The sequence below is a fragment of the Bison bison genome, unplaced genomic scaffold (assembly GCF_000754665.1).
Source record: "Bison bison bison isolate TAMUID 2011002044 unplaced genomic scaffold, Bison_UMD1.0 scf7180017864063, whole genome shotgun sequence".
NCBI lineage: Eukaryota > Metazoa > Chordata > Mammalia > Artiodactyla > Bovidae > Bison > Bison bison.
The window spans coordinates 10,395,036-10,413,312 of record NW_011494635.1 but is presented as its reverse complement, the minus strand read 5'-3'; positions in this window follow the sequence as shown (position 1 = coordinate 10,413,312).

The window sequence follows — 18,277 nt, the reverse complement described above, 5'->3', positions numbered from 1 at the left end:
GTTCCTGGTGTTTGGAAACTTCTCTCTTTTTAAGACTCCCTTCCTGGGACGGAACTCCGTCCCTCCCTCTTTTGTCCCTTTTTTTGTCTTTTATATTTTTCCCTACCTCCTTTCGAAGACTTGGGTTGCTTTTCTGGGTGCCTGATGTCATCTGCCGGCATTCAGAAGTTGTTTTGTGGAATTTACTCGGCGGTTAAATGTTCTTTTGATGAATTTGTGGGGGAGAAAGTGTTCTCCCCTTCCTACTCCTCCGCCATCTTAACTCCTCCTCCCAGGCTGTATATTGACACTCTGTTTATTTAAATTCTATGCAGAGTTCATCATGTGAAATGCTGGGTTGAATGAATCGCAAGCTGGAATCAAGATTGATGGGGGAGGTATCAACAAACTCAGATATGCAGATAATAACACCCGAAAGGCAGACAGCAAAGAGGAACTAAAGAGCCTCTTGACGAAAGTGAAATAGGAGAGTGGAAAAAGCTGGCTTAAAACTCACCATTTGAAAAACTAAGATCATGGCATCTGATTCCATAACTTCATAGCAAATAGATGGGGAAACAATGGAAACAGTTTTTCCACAAAATGACAGATTTTATTTTCAAAATCACTGCGGATGGTGACTGCAATCATGAAATTAAAAGATGCATGCTCTTTGGAAGAAGAGATGTGACAATACTAGACAATGTTTTAAAAAATAGAGACATAACTTTGCTGACAAAGGTCCATTTAGTCAAATCATATACAGATGTGAGAGTTGAACCATAAGGAAGGTTGAGTGCAGAAGAACTGATGCTTTGGAATGGTGGTGTTGGAAAAGACTCTTGAGAGTTGCTTGGACTGCTAGGAGATTAACCTAGTCAATCCTAAATGAAATCAACCCTGAATATTCATTGGAAGGACTGATGCTGAAGCTGAAGCTCCAATACTTTGGCCTCCTAATGCAAAGAGTCAACTCATCCAAAAAAAAAATCCTGATTCTGGGAAAGATTGAGGGCATAAGGAGAAGTGGGTGACAGAGGATAAGATGGTTGGGTGGCATCACTAATTCAATGGACATGAATTTGAACAAACTCCAGGAGTTAGTGAAGGACAGGGAGGCCTGGTATGCTGCTGTCCATGGGGTAGCAGAGAATCAGAGATGATTTAGTGCCTGAACAACAACAGAAATCAAAAGCACTTTCAAAATTAAACCTGGTCAATGAATGAGATCAAAACTGCAATTTGGAATATGAAAACAGTAGGACTTTAGATTAGTGGGAAATTAGTATCAGTAAACGCACTGTATGGAAACATATAAATCTGTATTATTACCTTATAATATATACTAAAAATTATTTTGGAATGATTAAAACTTCAAATGCAGAATTGATGTGAAAGAAACAAAGGAAGATAGTAGTGAATATTTAATTCATCACAAACTGGAGGAGATTTTTCCAAGTAAGAAAGTAAAAGGAAGAAACCATTTTAAAATGGATTATTTTTATTTATAAATTTTTTGTTTCTTTATATTAAAAATTTTTTAATTTTATTTAATATATTAGTAAAAATAATGACAGTGTTAACATCCTAAAATATATAAAATGTCATACAAACTAGCCGAAAAAACATGAATGCCCCAAAGGAAAGCACATAAAAACTGGTACAGATATAAAGAGAAACATCAATAATCAAGAAACATAAGAAAAATCACTAGTTCTAGAAATCAAATTCAAATAAAGAAAAGATGGTACTACATACCACAAACCAAGCTGGCAAAGATTTTCTTTAAACTGTTCACCTGGATAGGAAATGCACATTCTAACATGGACAGTTAGTGGTTGCATGATTTGCACAATTTTTCTACAGGACAATTTAATGATGTAAATCAAAAGCCTTAAACATGTTTACAATTTGTGTCTAAAAATTCATTTTTAAGAAAATAATCCTAGGTCTATACTAAGATTTATGTAAAAAGCTATATATTATAATGTAATTTATTATAGCAAAAAAATTAAATCAATCTAGATAACTTAAAAGAGGGGATTGATTTAATTTTCATTGATTTAATAAAAGACATGCATATAATCAATATAGTTATTAATACTATTTTATAGAATATATGATAATGTAACAAAAATACTCAAGATGTAAGTTAGAATACAAACCCTTAACAAGATCTCAATTTTGTATAAAATAAACATAAAAGTTTGCATTTTGTAAATAAAAAGACTAGAAAGATATACATCAGATATCTTTGGATAAACACTAGAAAGACATACATTAGCATCTCAAAATGGAGAAAGGGTTGGAATAATAATTAATGTTTAGTTTCATATTTTTGTATATTTTATCTTTATCTATATACACCAGGACTTCCCTGGTGGCTCAGATGGTAAAGAACCTGCCTGTCAGTGCAAGAGGCATAAGAGACTTGAGTTCAATCCCTGGGTCAGGAAGATTCCCTGGAGAAGGAAATGGCAACCCACTCCACTATTCTTGCCTGGAAAATCCCATGGATGGAGGGGTCTGGTGGGCTGCAGTCCATGGGGTCGCTAAGAGTCAGACACGACTGAGTGACTTTACTTTCATTTTTCACTTTGGAGAAAGTGAAAAAGAGTTCCATGGACAGAGGAACCTGGCAGGCTACAGTCTATGTGGTCACAAAGAGTCAGACCTGACTAACACATATATACAAAATATTATCATATGTGTGTGCATTTTATTTATATATATATATCTATATATACCAAATTTCCTAATGTATATACTTTACTATGATTTTATCACTTAAAAATTTACAAAGAAGATACTGTTTAGAAAAGATGAAAATCATTACAATACTATCAAAACTTCAAGAAGCAGTCAAAGTTTGACTTGGAGAAAATTGTGTAATATTAATTATTTTAAAAAATAAATTTCAAAATGAAAATCAGTGAAATATGAATTCAAAGCAATTACTTAAAAAGAATAAGCCCTACCTAAACACCAAAGTGGAGAAGGCAATGGCACCCCACTCCAGTACTCTTGCCTGGAAAATCCCATGGATGGAGGAGCCTGGTAGGCTGCAGTCCATGGGGTCGAAAAGAGTCGGACATGACTGAGCGACTTCACTTTCATGCATTGGAGAAGGAAATGGCAACACACTCCAGTGTTCTTGCCTGGAGAATCCCAGGGACCGGGGAGCCTGGTTGGCTGCTGTCTACGGGGTCGCACAGAGTCGGACACTACTGAAGCGACTTAGGAGCAGCAGCAGCAAACACCAAAAGAAAAAGAGGAAAAAAGTAAAGATGAAGCAGAAGTCAAAAAATTAAAGAGAAACAGAGTTAATAACTACAAAAACTTATTTGAAAAAGAAAGCAGATTATTCCTATTCTATCCTATTCCATTCATCTCCATTTTTTAAAATTAAGTGATGCCTAAAGTCAATTTAATTTTTAAATTAATTTAATTGCATTTTTCTCAAATTTTATTTGAAAATTGTCTAATCTACAGAAAAACTGAAAGAATAGTATATGAAGGCATGAACCCAGACATATGCTGATGACTTTTCTGAGGGCATCTTTCAGTCCTTGAGAGTCTCCTATTCTCTGATTTTGTAAGCTTTGAGAAAGAAGGTAAAATCAATGGCCTCCTTAGTGTGGTAAGTCAAATGGAGACCTCTGAAGGGAGCTGATATTCCAAAAGGCTCCAAGAATTTCCATAGAGTTTCAAGTATTATGAGATTACAATCAAAAATCACAAAACACGTAAAGAAATAAACCACCACAAGCAGAGAGTTAGCACGGAAAACACACACACTTACATACACACAGAATCTGACCTATAAAGATGAAAGATGTTGGAGTTATCAAGAAAGAATATGTGTGTGTGTGTGTGTGTGTGTGTGTGTGTGTATAAACTAGAATGAAAAGTCTAACATGCATTTGATACAAGCCCCAGAAGGATATATTAGGAAGAGTGAGAAAGAAGTAATATTCAAGAAATAAAATCTTGTACATGTCCAAAATAAATGAGAGACACATTTCCTCAGTATCATGAAGCTGAGAGTATCCCAAGAAGGATAATTAAATGAAATACACGTCCAGATCTATCATAGTTAAATTGCAGGTCACTGAAATTAAAGACTAAAGCAACTGGGGGTGGATGGGGTGTACTGTGGATGGGAAAGAAAGTTCATCTACAAAGAAATGACAATTACACTCCCACCTGGTTTCTCAACAGTGCAACAGAAAGGCAAAGCAGAAAGACTTTTATCTTCAAACTGCTGAGACAAAGTATCTGCCAACCTAGAATTGCTTTCAAATAAATCTTTTTTTCAAAAATGCCTCCACATGAAGCACCAGCCAGGAAGTCTGATTCACGCTGGACTTGGCAAAACAAAGAATAAGCTTTCTTTGTGTTAAAAAATTGAAATTTGCAGAGTTTTTCTGACTGTGGTATGCCTAACCTATTTTAACTGATACTAGAAAATTTACTACTGGCAGATCCTCTATCTTAGGAAGATAGAAAATGAATCCAGAAGAAAAGACTGCAAAATATACTATGAAAATGAATATAATTTTTCATAAGTAGGAAGCAGCATTTGAATAAGAAGGAGGAGGAGGGAGAGGAGGAAGAGGAGAACTTTGTCTACATTTACATGCACTATAAAACTTAAATAATGGCAATAGTTTACAGTAGAGGCAATAATCAGCATAGTATTAATATGAAAATATGTTGAATATTCTCCCTTTGCCCTCCCAGACCTACTTTTCACCATTCTTCAACTTGCTAGGGCCCTCAAGAGTCTGACATTTAAGCATCAATATCTCCCTTTCCCTCCTGTTTCTGGTCAAGCTCAAGCAATTACAGGCACCACTGAAAGTCCAGGTTAGGGCATTTATTCTCCCCGCTATCTACCTGTCAGACTGTTAGTGGCCAGTTGGTCTGACCCTTTATGGAAGATTCAGCTTCTGTTATGCTGTCCTGTCCTTTATACTTTCTGTATTCTATAGTTACTCCCATCCCTTGCCCTTAAGTCCTTCCCTACTTTTACCAGCCCTGAGGTGCTCCATCACATCGAGTTTCATTGTGCCTATCTATACCTTTATTGTCAGTTCCCTTATTACACTCTCTTCACTGACCACATTTAAGTACACCACCCGCTTCTTGTCAGGACCCTATCTGATGCAGTGACTCAGGGGTTCTTAACTGAGACCTCAAAGCACATTGGGCAATGTGTGGAGACATCGATGATTATCACAACTTGGATAATATCATTGGCTTCCAGTGGGTAGAACCTATGGAACCTGCCAAACAGCCTACAATGCACCACAAAGTATGATCCAAGACAAAATGTCAATATTGCCAAGGTTGAGAAAATGCTCATTAACTGAAAATATGGCCAAGAAACAACACAAATCTATGAAAGAAATAAATGTTCATTTCAACAAAAGATATTAGGGACAGTTAGAGTTTAACCATTTCAAGCAAACAAATATAACTTTATATTACATATCAAAGTAAATTTCAGAGTCATTCACAAGGTCACAGACTTCACACAATGAGAACTCTAGATTTAACACTTTATCACAAAACTCAAAACTAAATTTTAGTTCCTATAACTTCTTATTAATTTACTCTTATAATTGTAGGCATCTGTTGCTTAATATCAGCTATGTTTTCCCCAAAATCACATATTCTATGCAAATGTTTGTTGTTCAGTTGTGTCCAACTCTTTGTGACCCATGGACTGTAGCCCGCCAACCTCTCATGTCCATGGGATTCTCCAAGCAAGAATACTGGAGTAGGTTGCCATTTCCTTCTCCAGGGTATCTTCCCAACCCAGAGATCAAATCTGGTCTCCTGCATTGCAGGCAGATTCTTTACTGTCTGAGTCATCAAATATTAAAATGGTAAAAATATATGTTCATATCAATCTGAAATCCTCAAGCATATTAAAATAGTAAAATGCCTATATGTACATAACAAACTATCATGTTAAGATGGAAATACTTTAAAACTGGCTTCCAATCACAAAGCAATTCATAATTGCTAACAAGCAGTTTCTGTGCACGAAGTGGTCCAGCCTCTCCTGGCTCCAGAACCTCCATACACCTTGTGGATATGTGCTACAGTTTCTAAAATGCCCACATGTGCTTCTGCCATTCTACCAATTGCATCTGGAATATAATTGAAAACTTATCTTGTTAAATATATTGTTAATGTTATATAGAGCTTTGGGAATATAAATATAATTTTTCTTAAAAGCAGTCACCTGAAAAATGTATTGAGAGAGTTGTATATCCTATGACGGTTAAAAATCAGGAAAATGTTAATTAGGCATTAGGCATTCTGTGGATTACAATTGTTCACCTCCTGGTTCAGTATCCCACTGTTAGCTAAGGCAGTCAGTTCTAACAGATCAGAAGCAAGTGGCACAAGGAGCCCCTCTGGATGTCAGGCATCTAATAGTCCTCACACTATTAGAATTTCAGTACACTCTGGGAATTTGCTTGGCTTTTCACGTGCAAAAGAAAAGATCCCAAGTACAATGTGCTTTATCTTCAGAGCCAGTTCATCAGAGCAACAAAGATGGGGGCTGTCTGTGGGGCTGCAAAGGGTACTTGAGCACCTGCATAGGAGAGAAGGCTGAGAAGAAAAATATTACACAGGACTCTTTCTGTGGACATTTGATAATCTAGCTAAACATCAAATATCTGGGTTGTTATCATACTGCAACAAAAGTATCAAGCTTTGTATATTAACACAACAAACCAGTGAGCTCTTTCTCTTTACTGTAAGATTCATGCCTCAATATTTTCTCAATTATCACATAATTTCATCTTCTTTTTACCTTTTTGACCAGTACTATATGTAGATTTGATGATTTTTTTTTTTCTTTTTATGCCTTCAGTGCCCACATTCACCTAATTAGTGATAAGGGGCCTGGAGCTATCAATGCATTAGAATCTTGGTTCCTGTGGTTAACTAACTAATCCAGCTATGTTAATTTATCTTGCTTTCACTTGACATGTAGTTTGTCAGACTGAGTCCAAATAGTCCCCTTAGTCAACCTGAGGTGATCTATATCTGTTAAGTCAATTTCTTCTCCAAGGAAGGTCATTTCTAGCTGAGTGTAATAAACCAGGGCTCTGTAACAACCAAGAGGGGTGGGGTGGGGAGGGAGGTGGGATGGAGCTTCAAGAGGAAGGGGACATATATGTACCTAAGGCTGATTCATGCTGATGTTTGGCAGAAACCAACACAATTCTGTAAAGCAGTTATCCTTCAGTTAAAAAATTATTAGTTTTAAAAAGTCAATCAAAAAGGTATAGCTCTCTACATAATTATTACCTTAATGATGATTCTTAGCTTGTTTACATCATATTGCCACTTATTCATGAGTTTTTAAAGAAATTTAAAGGGTTGCTGACCAGCATTTACACTTTTAAAATAGCTGAATTTTCCTCATGGTGCAGGGGTTAAGAATCCACCTGCCAATGCAGGGGACATGGGTCCAAGAAATTCCACACACCCCAGAGATCAACTAGCCCTGTGTGCCACAACTACTGAGCCCACGCTCTAGAGCCTATGTTCCACAAGAGAAGCCATGGCAATGAGAAGCTCAAGCATGACAACAAAAAGTAGCCCCTACTTGTGTGAGTAAAGGAAGCCTGGGCACAGCAACAAAGATCCAGTGCAGACATAAAAATAAATTAATTAAAAAATAAAAATGAAATAGTATTGAAAACATCAGATTGTATTCAAGGAGCAAGATGAACATAACTCAAGAAACTTTTGTTTCAGCTTATACACACACACACATGCATACCACACATATACACACACATAATGTATTACATAATGCACAATATATATATACATATAAATATATAAAGCATTTTAATTCTAGATTACAATTACAGAAATTTTGAAAATCATTGATCCAAATAATTTTTTATTTTCTTCTACACTTTATTACAATACTATGATGACTGATACATTTCCCCACATCTTCAACTGATAAGAGATTCCTCCAGTAAACATGCACCCCACTTCTGACATTGTCCATAACATGGCCTGTAGATACTATGTGCTCAATAAATGTTAAAGAATTTGCAGTTGAATAGAAGTTTCAAATCTACTCAAGTAGAGATTTGGGGAAAATTCTTGACTCTTAAGGTTAGTGTTTTACTTACATAAAATATTTTCTGGATATCCCTGGTCTTAGATGAAAAGATAATGAACAAATAATAGTAAAACCTGGATTAAATAGTACCCAATTTGTTCTGAGCCCTCTACCAGAATTCTACTTTATTATTTGCTTTCATCAGGAGCAGGCAAGACACAATAATAAAAAGTTCTATTGAAATTTTAATTTAGAAATAGTCCATGGTTTTGGAATATCCTAATACAAGAACATGTGAGGCTTGTGCTATAAAAAGTACAAAATTGTGAAGAGATATGATACTACATTATGGCAAACATAATATCATATGAGTTTGACATAATAAGGGTTATTTAAAAGTTATCAACAAAATGGCTTTGATTCCTAGGTATCTCACTGATGACTTTGACAAGTATTTATGTCTGCTTTCTGGTATTTAATTAGAGTTACGTTTCTTGATTTTAGAGTGCCTGGACCTTATCTTAGCTTAAGTTTTGAATCAAAAGAAGAAAAGACCAGAAATGATTAGAGATGTTTTATAAAGAACATTATCAGACTCAAAGACATAGAAAACAAACTAGTGATTACCAAAGAGTGAGGGAAGGTATAAATTATAATACTGGGATTAACAGGTACAAACTAATATATATAAAATTAATAAACAACAAGCTCCTACTGATGTTCAAATAAATCATAAACCATAATGGAAAATAATATGAAAAAGAACATGTATATATATATGTATGACCTCCCTGGTAGTTTAGTTGGTAAAGGATCTGCCTGGAATGCAGGAAACCCAGGTTTGATCCCTGGGTGGGGAAGATCCCCTGGAGAGGGAAATGGCAACCCACTCCAGTATTCTTGCCTGGAAAATCTCATGGACAGAGGAGCCTGACAGGCTGCAGTCCATTGGGTTGCAAAGAGTTGGACATGACTTAGCAACTAAGCCAACCTTATTTGGAATACAGGAGTCATGAGAGATTTTTGCCCAATAATCCACATCTAAAACACTATAAGGATCTGCTTCTCAAAGCAGTCATGCCAAGGCACAGCTAGAGATCCTTACTCATCAAAGAGATACTTGTTAGTGTTTAACATACTCAACTGTAAGACTAGAAGGTGGACTAGAAGGTATAAAGGTTTCCAGCAAAAATGTCATAGCACCAAGAACTTTTTGTTTAACATTAATTTAATCAGAAGATGTCATTCTTCTAGTGGCAAGGATTAGAAGTCAGTATAAGTCATATATTCATGGAGCAACTGTCCCTTGGGGAACACAAGAGTTATTTTAGGAGCTCTCCATATTTAATTTTAATTTAATCTTCAAAAATTCTGTAAAGCATAGGTATTTTTATACTCAGCAAAGAAAGGAAAAGTGAGTTAAATGAATCTAAGTAACTCCCTAGGGTCATCCACTTAATTATTAACATATTCTGGATTTAAACATTCTCTCACGCCCATTTTCTTTAAACCATACGGTGACATCCTGGCTAGTCTCTCAGAGGTTTAAAAGCTTTGACCATGATATGCTCAAACACCTTTTCATACATTTGTACAGTTCTCTCATTGACCAGATCAGAGTTAAGTGCTCTCATTGGCCAGATCAGAGTTAAGCACCCAACTTTGGAGTCAAGGATCAGGTCAAGATCTTCAGAAGGACATACGGGCACTATTTAAAATATATCTTGAGAATGATGGATATCCATAATAATCACTGGGTATCCAAGCCATTTGTACACACCCCTAAAATAGTCCTTATCTTATTACATTGTAATCTTTCATGTGTTTGTCTTCCTCTACTGGATATAATTACTTTGATGTGTGTGTGTGTGCTCAGTAGCTCAGTCATGTCTGACTCTTTTCAACCTCATGGACTGTAGTTCGCCAGGCTCCTCCATCCGTGAGATTTCCCAGGCAAGAATACTGGAGTGGGTTGCCATTCCCTTTTCCAGGGAATCTTCCTGACCCAGGGATAGAACCTGTGTCTCTTGCATTGGCAGGGGGGTTCTTTACGACTGAGCTGCTTGGGAAGTCTTTACCTTAATATATAAAATAGCAATAAGCAAACATTTTTCCTTGGATTAATTTAAAAGCATTCAAACTTTCATTCAATTCGCTTCTATCATAGTCAATAAATTTAAATAGTTCTACTGAAAAACCTTGAGATTCTATATCAATAATAGTAATAGCAGTGATTATTATTATTATAGCTACTATATTTAGCAGTTATTATATGCCAGATGAGGTTTTCCTGATGGTTCAGCAGGTAAAGAATTCACCTGCAACATAGGAGACCTAGGAGACATGGGTTCAATCCCTGGGTCAGGAAGAGCCCCTAGAGGAGAGCATGGTAACCCACACCAGTATTCTTGCTGGGAAAATGCCATGGAGAGGAGACTGGCTGGCTATGGTCCATGGGATTGCAGAGTCAGACAAGACTGAAGTGACTGAGAACATCACAGAGCACATATGCCAGATATTATGCTAAGTATTTTGCAAATATTCTCTTTTTAAATCTTCATGATGTCCTGTGAGATAAATATTACTTTCTCCAAGATACAGATGGGATGGCAGATTTTAAAAGTTCGGCATACCCAAGAAGGTCACTGAGCCAATACATTGTGAAGACAGAGTCTAACTATTCTGAGTCCAGGGATCCCTTTTGTTAACTAGTATGTGACACTGCCTTAACCAATATGCAAGCTTCTTTAGACCCATTCCTTTGATACTGTCATCAATTTAATCTAAATAGTTCATTCTTATCAAATATACTCCCACAAGCATCATGCTATTAATTTCACAATGTCAATAAAGAGTTACTTTCTTTGATTTGTAAATAGTGATGCTGAGGCTTTCAGAAAGAAAAAACATCATAGTGCCTGATTATACTTTATCTGAACCACATCCCATGTTTTCTGCCTCTCATTTCTGTCCTCTTCATTGGAACATCAAACATGCAAAATTTATTTATTTATATGTTTATTGGAAACATTATGAACAAAATATTAATGAGGTAAAAGTGCATTTAATATGCTAACTTTGAAAAAGTTTTGACTTCTAGGCCATCCATAAAGCATTTCCCAGCATGAAACCTCACTTCTTTAGGAGACCAAATGCTAGCAATGGAAAAAATGATCGATTAAAATAAGAACATTATGCAAGAGAAAATAAATCTGGGATCAGTTGGTTGAGGTTTTTCCACAGTATTTCCAAATGTTTCAGTAGCAACAGAAGTTAGATAAACAAAGGATAGAAATGTACCTTACTCTCAAAATAATCTGAACAATTATGACTCAGAAAAGAGTCATACTACAGACTTCAAGAAAATGTTCATGTGGCTGAGAAGTTTACAGAATCCTAAGCATCATTAGGAAAAGTATGGGAAACAGAGCAGAAAATGTTATCTGTCTCATCTGTGGAAAAATGGTTTACCCACATTTGGGGTCATAGGTATCATTTGGTCACTGTAGCTAAAAAAAACTGAGAACAACTAGAGAAGAGCTGTTAAAATGGACAAGGAGTTTCTTTATGAGAACAGACTAAGAAATAGTATTGTTAAGTCTGAAAAAGACATAAACTGTAAAGGAATATACCAAAGACTTTAAAAGCATAATGTGTTTGGCTAGCAGGAACACAGTTTACCATTAACATTGAAAATATTTCAGAGTAATAGAGAAAAAAAGTCTCTGTGATTAACAAGCATATCAAGTTTATTACCCAGGTTCGATGCATGATACAGGGTGCTCGGGGCTGGTGCACTGGGATGACCCAGAGGGATGGTATGGGGAGGGAGGTGGGAGGGGGGTTCTGGATGGGGAACATGTGTACACCTGTGGCAGATTCATGTTGATGTATGGCAAAACCATAAATATTGTAAAGTAATTAGCCTCCAATTAAAATAAATAAATTTATATCAGAAATAAATAAATAGACAATTTAACAAGATTACTTCATTGATAACAGCATGAATTGAGTCAGAGGTCAAGAAGCAATTAATTTGTAGATAGTAGATATGCAACAGATTACTAAGTGTGGACCAGAGATTGCTGGCCCAGGTTTTTTGTTCTAATATTGGCATGAAAAGCAATCATGAAATTGCTTCCATGAGACATTCTTTCTTACTATTAGTAAAAACAGAAACTATACTCTTAGGGAAGAGAACTAAGCCAACTAAATTAAATTAACAAGACTTGAGTTATCAAGGTCCCTCTGAGGACTTACACCCTTCCACCAAACCAGTAAGATCTGCCTGTAACTAGATGCAGCAAGCTCTGGATGCTCCCTTTTCAACTATCATTCGGAATTATATCAATGGATCAGTCACACAGACGCATACTAAAAGGACATCTGGTGAGCTGATTGTGTTGGAGCCACCTGTGGTTCCCAATGATGTCTGCTCACTTATGTTCATGTTCACATTCTCTTCATTCCATTGCTCATCTCTCAGTGAAAGTATGAAAACTATAACTGATATATTCAGAGTCCTTTCACAGTGTTATAAAAGTTATCCCCAAAGAAAATTCATAAAAGAGGCCAAGGAGATACATTGCTGATGGACCAATTAAACAAGTGTCACTATTTTGTGACTTATGGGCTAATGCTTCTTTTCACAGTCCAGAGGAGTGAGAATCTTGAAGATAGAGCCAATGATCAATTTATTGTTAGTTGACTTCCTCTGTAACCTGAACCACTATTGTTCCAGTAGACATTTGATGAATTGAATTAAGAAAGTTTAGAAATGAAGCTAGCCAGAAGGTGTGAAGGGGAAAGCATTGCAGAGAGGCTATGAGACAGGAGCAGCACATAGAAGCAAGACTAGAATGGAGTTACATAAATTGTTTAGCTTTGCACACTAGTTCAAATGAGTCCTCTTGTCTTTTGAAGATCACCTGATGGTAGTTTAAGGAAATAAGCACTCATTTAATTTCAAACATTCCTCAGTAAAACAAAACTCCTGATTTCAGGGGTTGTGTGTTAGCTATTGCTATCAACAGAAGGAACAAGCCTACTTGAGGAGAAATCATGAAATTGGCTAACGTCTACAAGTTCTCTTCAGTATGCTGTGATTAAAATGACATCGCCAGAGGTGGACTTGTTTGTTTGTAAGATTGTTGCTTTAATTTGGTCATTACTTCTGAAGTTTCCAGGGAAAAACCTCTAAGGGTAGACTTCCCCTTAAATATAATGTGTTTCATTCTTTTAAACATTTATTACTATTAGCCCTGGAATCTGGTTTCTCTATTATTTGGGGAATGGTTGGCTGTTTCCCAAGAAGGCAGTTTGATGACTCCAGGACACCAAGTCCCCAGAATGGTTCTACTGGGTAATTCAGTAAGTGCCAGGCATTCTCCCTCAAGACTATTAAACATGAACTTTGCATTCTAATATAACTGGACAGAAGCTATTTTAATAGTGGACCTTTAATAGTGAAAATTGCAGCCACACAAATGGAAGAGACTGACAATGCAATAACCATTTATGTTTAGTTTTGAAACAAGTCACATGCTTATTTCAAGTAAATTGGCCTGATTAAGATTGCTTGGGAAAGGGGCCATAGAGGGATAGAAAGTAAAAGATCTCAGGAGGATTCTAAGGCATGAAACCAGATCTCAATCCACTAACTATGCTCTCAGGCGCACACAAATGCAGTAGGTTATATTCCCAGATATTTCAATCCTTGTGTGATATTTCCAGTGTTTTTGCCCATCAACTTACCATGAAAAGTTCTTGCTAAGGAAAAACATTGACTGATGAGACCACTGCCTTTCTGTTTGTCAACCTACTTTACAAAGTAGTGACCTACTAAAGTGTGACAAGCCCACCCAAAGAAAGTCAAGGCAGCCATCTTGCCTTAATGAATCTATGGGACCTTGAAATAAAATCATCTGGAAAGTTTTGCATTTACTCTATAAACTTTATCACAGTTTCCTTAAAACTTGTGGGTAAATTCTTCCAATCTTCAAGTTAAAATACAAAATAATTTAAAACACAAGTAATTTATAATACATATATCTAATTTCCACTTTAGTTCAAGACAGCAGCTTAAGATTTGTCTTTACTTCACAACAAACAACTCTATGAGGCAAGATTATTCATAACTTTATTAATATATATGAAGCAACTGAGGGTCAGAGATATTAAACGATTTGCCCAGGGCCATGCAACTAATTAATAATAAAGGCTCGGGATTTGATTCCATAGTTATCCTCACCATCAGAAGAACTATTGATTCTTGTCAATAAAGACCTTGGTATGAAGTTCATTCCTAACAATTTAGGATTCCTTTGGAAAAATGGTGGGCTCTCCAAAGTGGCCTATCCATATTTGACTCCCCTTGGCAATAACAAACAATATTTCAAAAAAATTTTCAGATGTTTATTGAATCCCCACATTTAAGGCACTGTTCTAGGCCCTACATTGGGTGCTGTGCAGGACACTGTCCAGACTTTAAGGGCCTATGTGTGTGTGCTAAGTCGCTTAGTCATATCTGACTCTGTGCGACCCCAAGGACTGTAGTCCTCCAGGCTCCCCTGTCCATGGGATTCTCCAGGCAAGAATACTGGAGTAGGTTGCCATTTCCTTCTCCAAAACCCAGGGATTGAACTCACATTTCCTACTTCTGTCTCCTGCATTACAGGTGAATTTTTTACCACTAGCACCACCTGGAAAACCCTAAAGGGACTATGAAAATTATCAAATCTAAACATCATACTTTTTTTTATATTAGAGACTTCAAAATTCAAGACACTAGATTTCTGGCTTGTAGTCACAAAGCTAGTTAGTTGTGGAATTGAGACTAGAACTTCTGAAATCTAGAACAGAACTTCTTTGTGATAAAGTTTTGGAAAGTCAAATATAAATCTTTGCCTTTAAGGAACTTACAGTCTAAATGAGAAAACAGAATGCAAAACCATGAAATGATAGGTAATATACAAATTCAAATTCCAGTAACAAACAATTCTACTCCTCGGTATATATCTCAAAATAAGGATCCACTAATTCAACAAGATACATACACCGCAATGTTCATAGAAGCATTATTTACAATTACAAAGACATGAAAGCAACCTAAGTGTCCATCAGCTAATGAATGGATGAATAAAATGTGGCATATATACATATATGTACAATGAAATATTACTCAGCCATAAAAAAGAACAAAATTTTGTCATTTAAATAAAGCATTGTGAATGGCCTTGATGGGAGGGGCATTATGCTGAATGCAATAAATCAAAGACAAATATAAGCATTGCTCATATGTGGAATCTAAAAAAATAAACCAAACTAGTAAATATAACAAAAAGAAACAGACCCACAGATATAGAGAAGAAACTAGTGGTTACCAGTGGGGAGAAGGAAGGGAGTAGAAAAAAATATAAGAGTAGGGGAGTAAGAGGTACAAGATATTAGGTATAAATAAGCTATAAGGATATATTGTCCAACATGGGGTTGTAGTCAATATTTTAAAATAACTATAAATTGAGTATAGTCTTTAAAAATTATGAATCACTGTTATACACTTGTAACTTATATAATATTGCATAGCAACTATACTTCAATTTAAAAAGAACAAATTATTTGGAGAATTCTAATTCTACCTAAAAATAAAATTTTAAAGTTCCAACAAAGATATCAAGGCAAGCTGTCACAAGAGTACATTATGGCCAAAAAGTGTTAGGATTCAAAAGTGAAAATTTAGTGTAAGCTGGAAAGTCATCCTCAAGGAGAAAGAAGATAAACTTGATCATGTGGAAAGTCATTGATGGAAGATAAATGGGAAATAGCTCACCTGGTGGAAATTATATATTAATAGGTAAAAGCATAGAAGCAGGAAGATTAAGACAGAATGAGGATCCAAGTAGAACTTCTATGAGCCTCTTATCCTTGATAATTACATGTATCTTCTCCAATCTACCCAATTTCTATAGGTTCCATCCACCAGTGAACTCTAAATCATTATGGTATCTGATACATATTAAGAGTTCTACAATGTTTTTGATGAAGGAAAGAATGAAGAGGGAGAGAGAAAGGAAGGAGGAAGCAGTTAGAATTACAGAATGAATAACACCAGATAAGATAATAAAATAGTCCCCTTGGGATAAAAAAAAAAAAAAAAGATTAAAAAAAAAGTAAAGGACTTCACTCACTCTCTGCTCACATCCAAAGTTATCAACAGTCCCCAAAAAGGCACAGCTAGAGCCTGCTATCAGCACAGTACTAATAACAGCCTATTTATCAGCCCACTAACATCATCTAGTAATGGTAAATTGCTTCAGATTGCAGACGGCCTTCACCAGCTAAAAGGTCCTTTCCAATTTGAGGCAGGGAAGAGGTGTTCAAAAGGAGGAAGGAGTTGGAGGATGCATGTTAATGAGAAATTTTTTCAAACATCCATGTATACTTAGTGATAAAATGCTTCTATGCTAGCATCATTTCCTGTACAGACAATGTAACTTTCTTAGATCCACACAAAATTGCTGCCAGGCTGAATATCTAAGCTAACCTAACAATACATCCCCTCAGCAGGTGAGGGACAAGCTGAACGGCAGCTAATCAGACATATTGGAAAGCTGAGCTCTGACCTGTGCTCCAGTGGTAACATAGAGACTTGGAGAACCTGAGAAGAAAGTGTGGATGTTGACCACAAATGTTGAACAGATCAAAACAATCATAAAGGAGAGAATGAACCAGTCAGAGGCAGCATGTATGTGAAGATAACGTTTTGGGGTTTTTTTTTTCCCCTTAAAAGTGAACTTATGGAATCGAAATGGACAAAGTAACCAAAATAGCGACTCTTAAATCCAGCAAAATCCAGCAATGCCTTGGAAGTCTGGGGTATTTGCTGGATTTTTTTTTTTTTTTTACTTTACAATATTGTATTGGTTTTGCTATACATATTTCTTAATGAAATTCTCAGAAGGCTATGTGGGGAAGAGTAATTTATTTTAGGGTAGTGCCATTTGTCTACAGACAAAACCTTTTGGTGTGTTTCTCTGGAAGTGGCCATGGATTTGGGTCACATAGATAGAGTTTCCGTAGAGAAATACTGAGTAGCCACTTGAGCTCTAAGGTAGAACCAGAAAACACTATGTGAAGAGAAAATACATGTGGCCTCAGTTGTGGAGTAGTGCCCATGTGACCTGTGCCCATGACCCCTTAGCCTTACTGTTGGTAGTTCTTTGCCCAGGAACACTCTCCTCCCACTATCCCCCAAGTCAGCTGATTTTCTTCTTTTATGCCCGGAAATAGCCTCTATTTTCAAAATTGGATATAGGCATCAACCCCTGGCTCAGGAAGCAAATGTCTCTTCAGCTACAGAGCCCCTCCATGCACTCCCATTCCTTAGGATACAGAAGATATTATTTAAAAAATAAAAATTTTTGTCTCCTCTTTGCACAAGGAATTAACCTGAATACCTGCTGGACTTCCCTGTTGGCTCAGATAGTAAAGAATCTGCCTGTAATGCAGGAGACCTGAGTTTGATCCCTGGATTGAGAAGATTCTTTGGAAAAGGGAATAGCTACCCACTCCATTATTTTTGTCTGGAGAATCCCATGGACAGAGGAGAGTGGCTGGATACAGTCCATGGGGTTACAAAGAGTCAGACATGACTGAGCAACTCACTTTCACACCTGCTGAGGACATCTGCTGAGTCAGTGTGTGGTCTGTGAGGCCACTCTGTGTCCTCCTAAGAAGCTGGATTTCATGCACAGTCAAGAAGAAGGCAAGTGCATGAGGCATATAAGCAGTCCAGAGGGGACAAATCTCTGAGTGTGGGAACTTAGCTAGAATAAATTCTTGTCTACGTCATTATAACACCTTAGCTGTAATTAACACCAGGTGTGCTGCTTCTCCCTGGAGAAGGCAATGGCACCCCACTCCAGTACTCTTGCCTGAAAAACCCCATGGACGGAGGAGCCTGGTGGGCTGCAGTCAGTGGGGTCGCTGAGAGTCGGACACGACTGAGCGACTTCACTTTCACTTTTCACTTTCATGCATTGGAGAAGGAAATGGCACCCCACTCCAGTGTTCTTGCCTGGAGAATCCCAGGGACAGGGGAGCCTGGTGGGCTGCCGTCTACGGGGTCGCACAGAGTCGGACACGACTGAAGTGACTTAGCAGCAGCAGCAGCAGCAGCAGCGGTGCTGC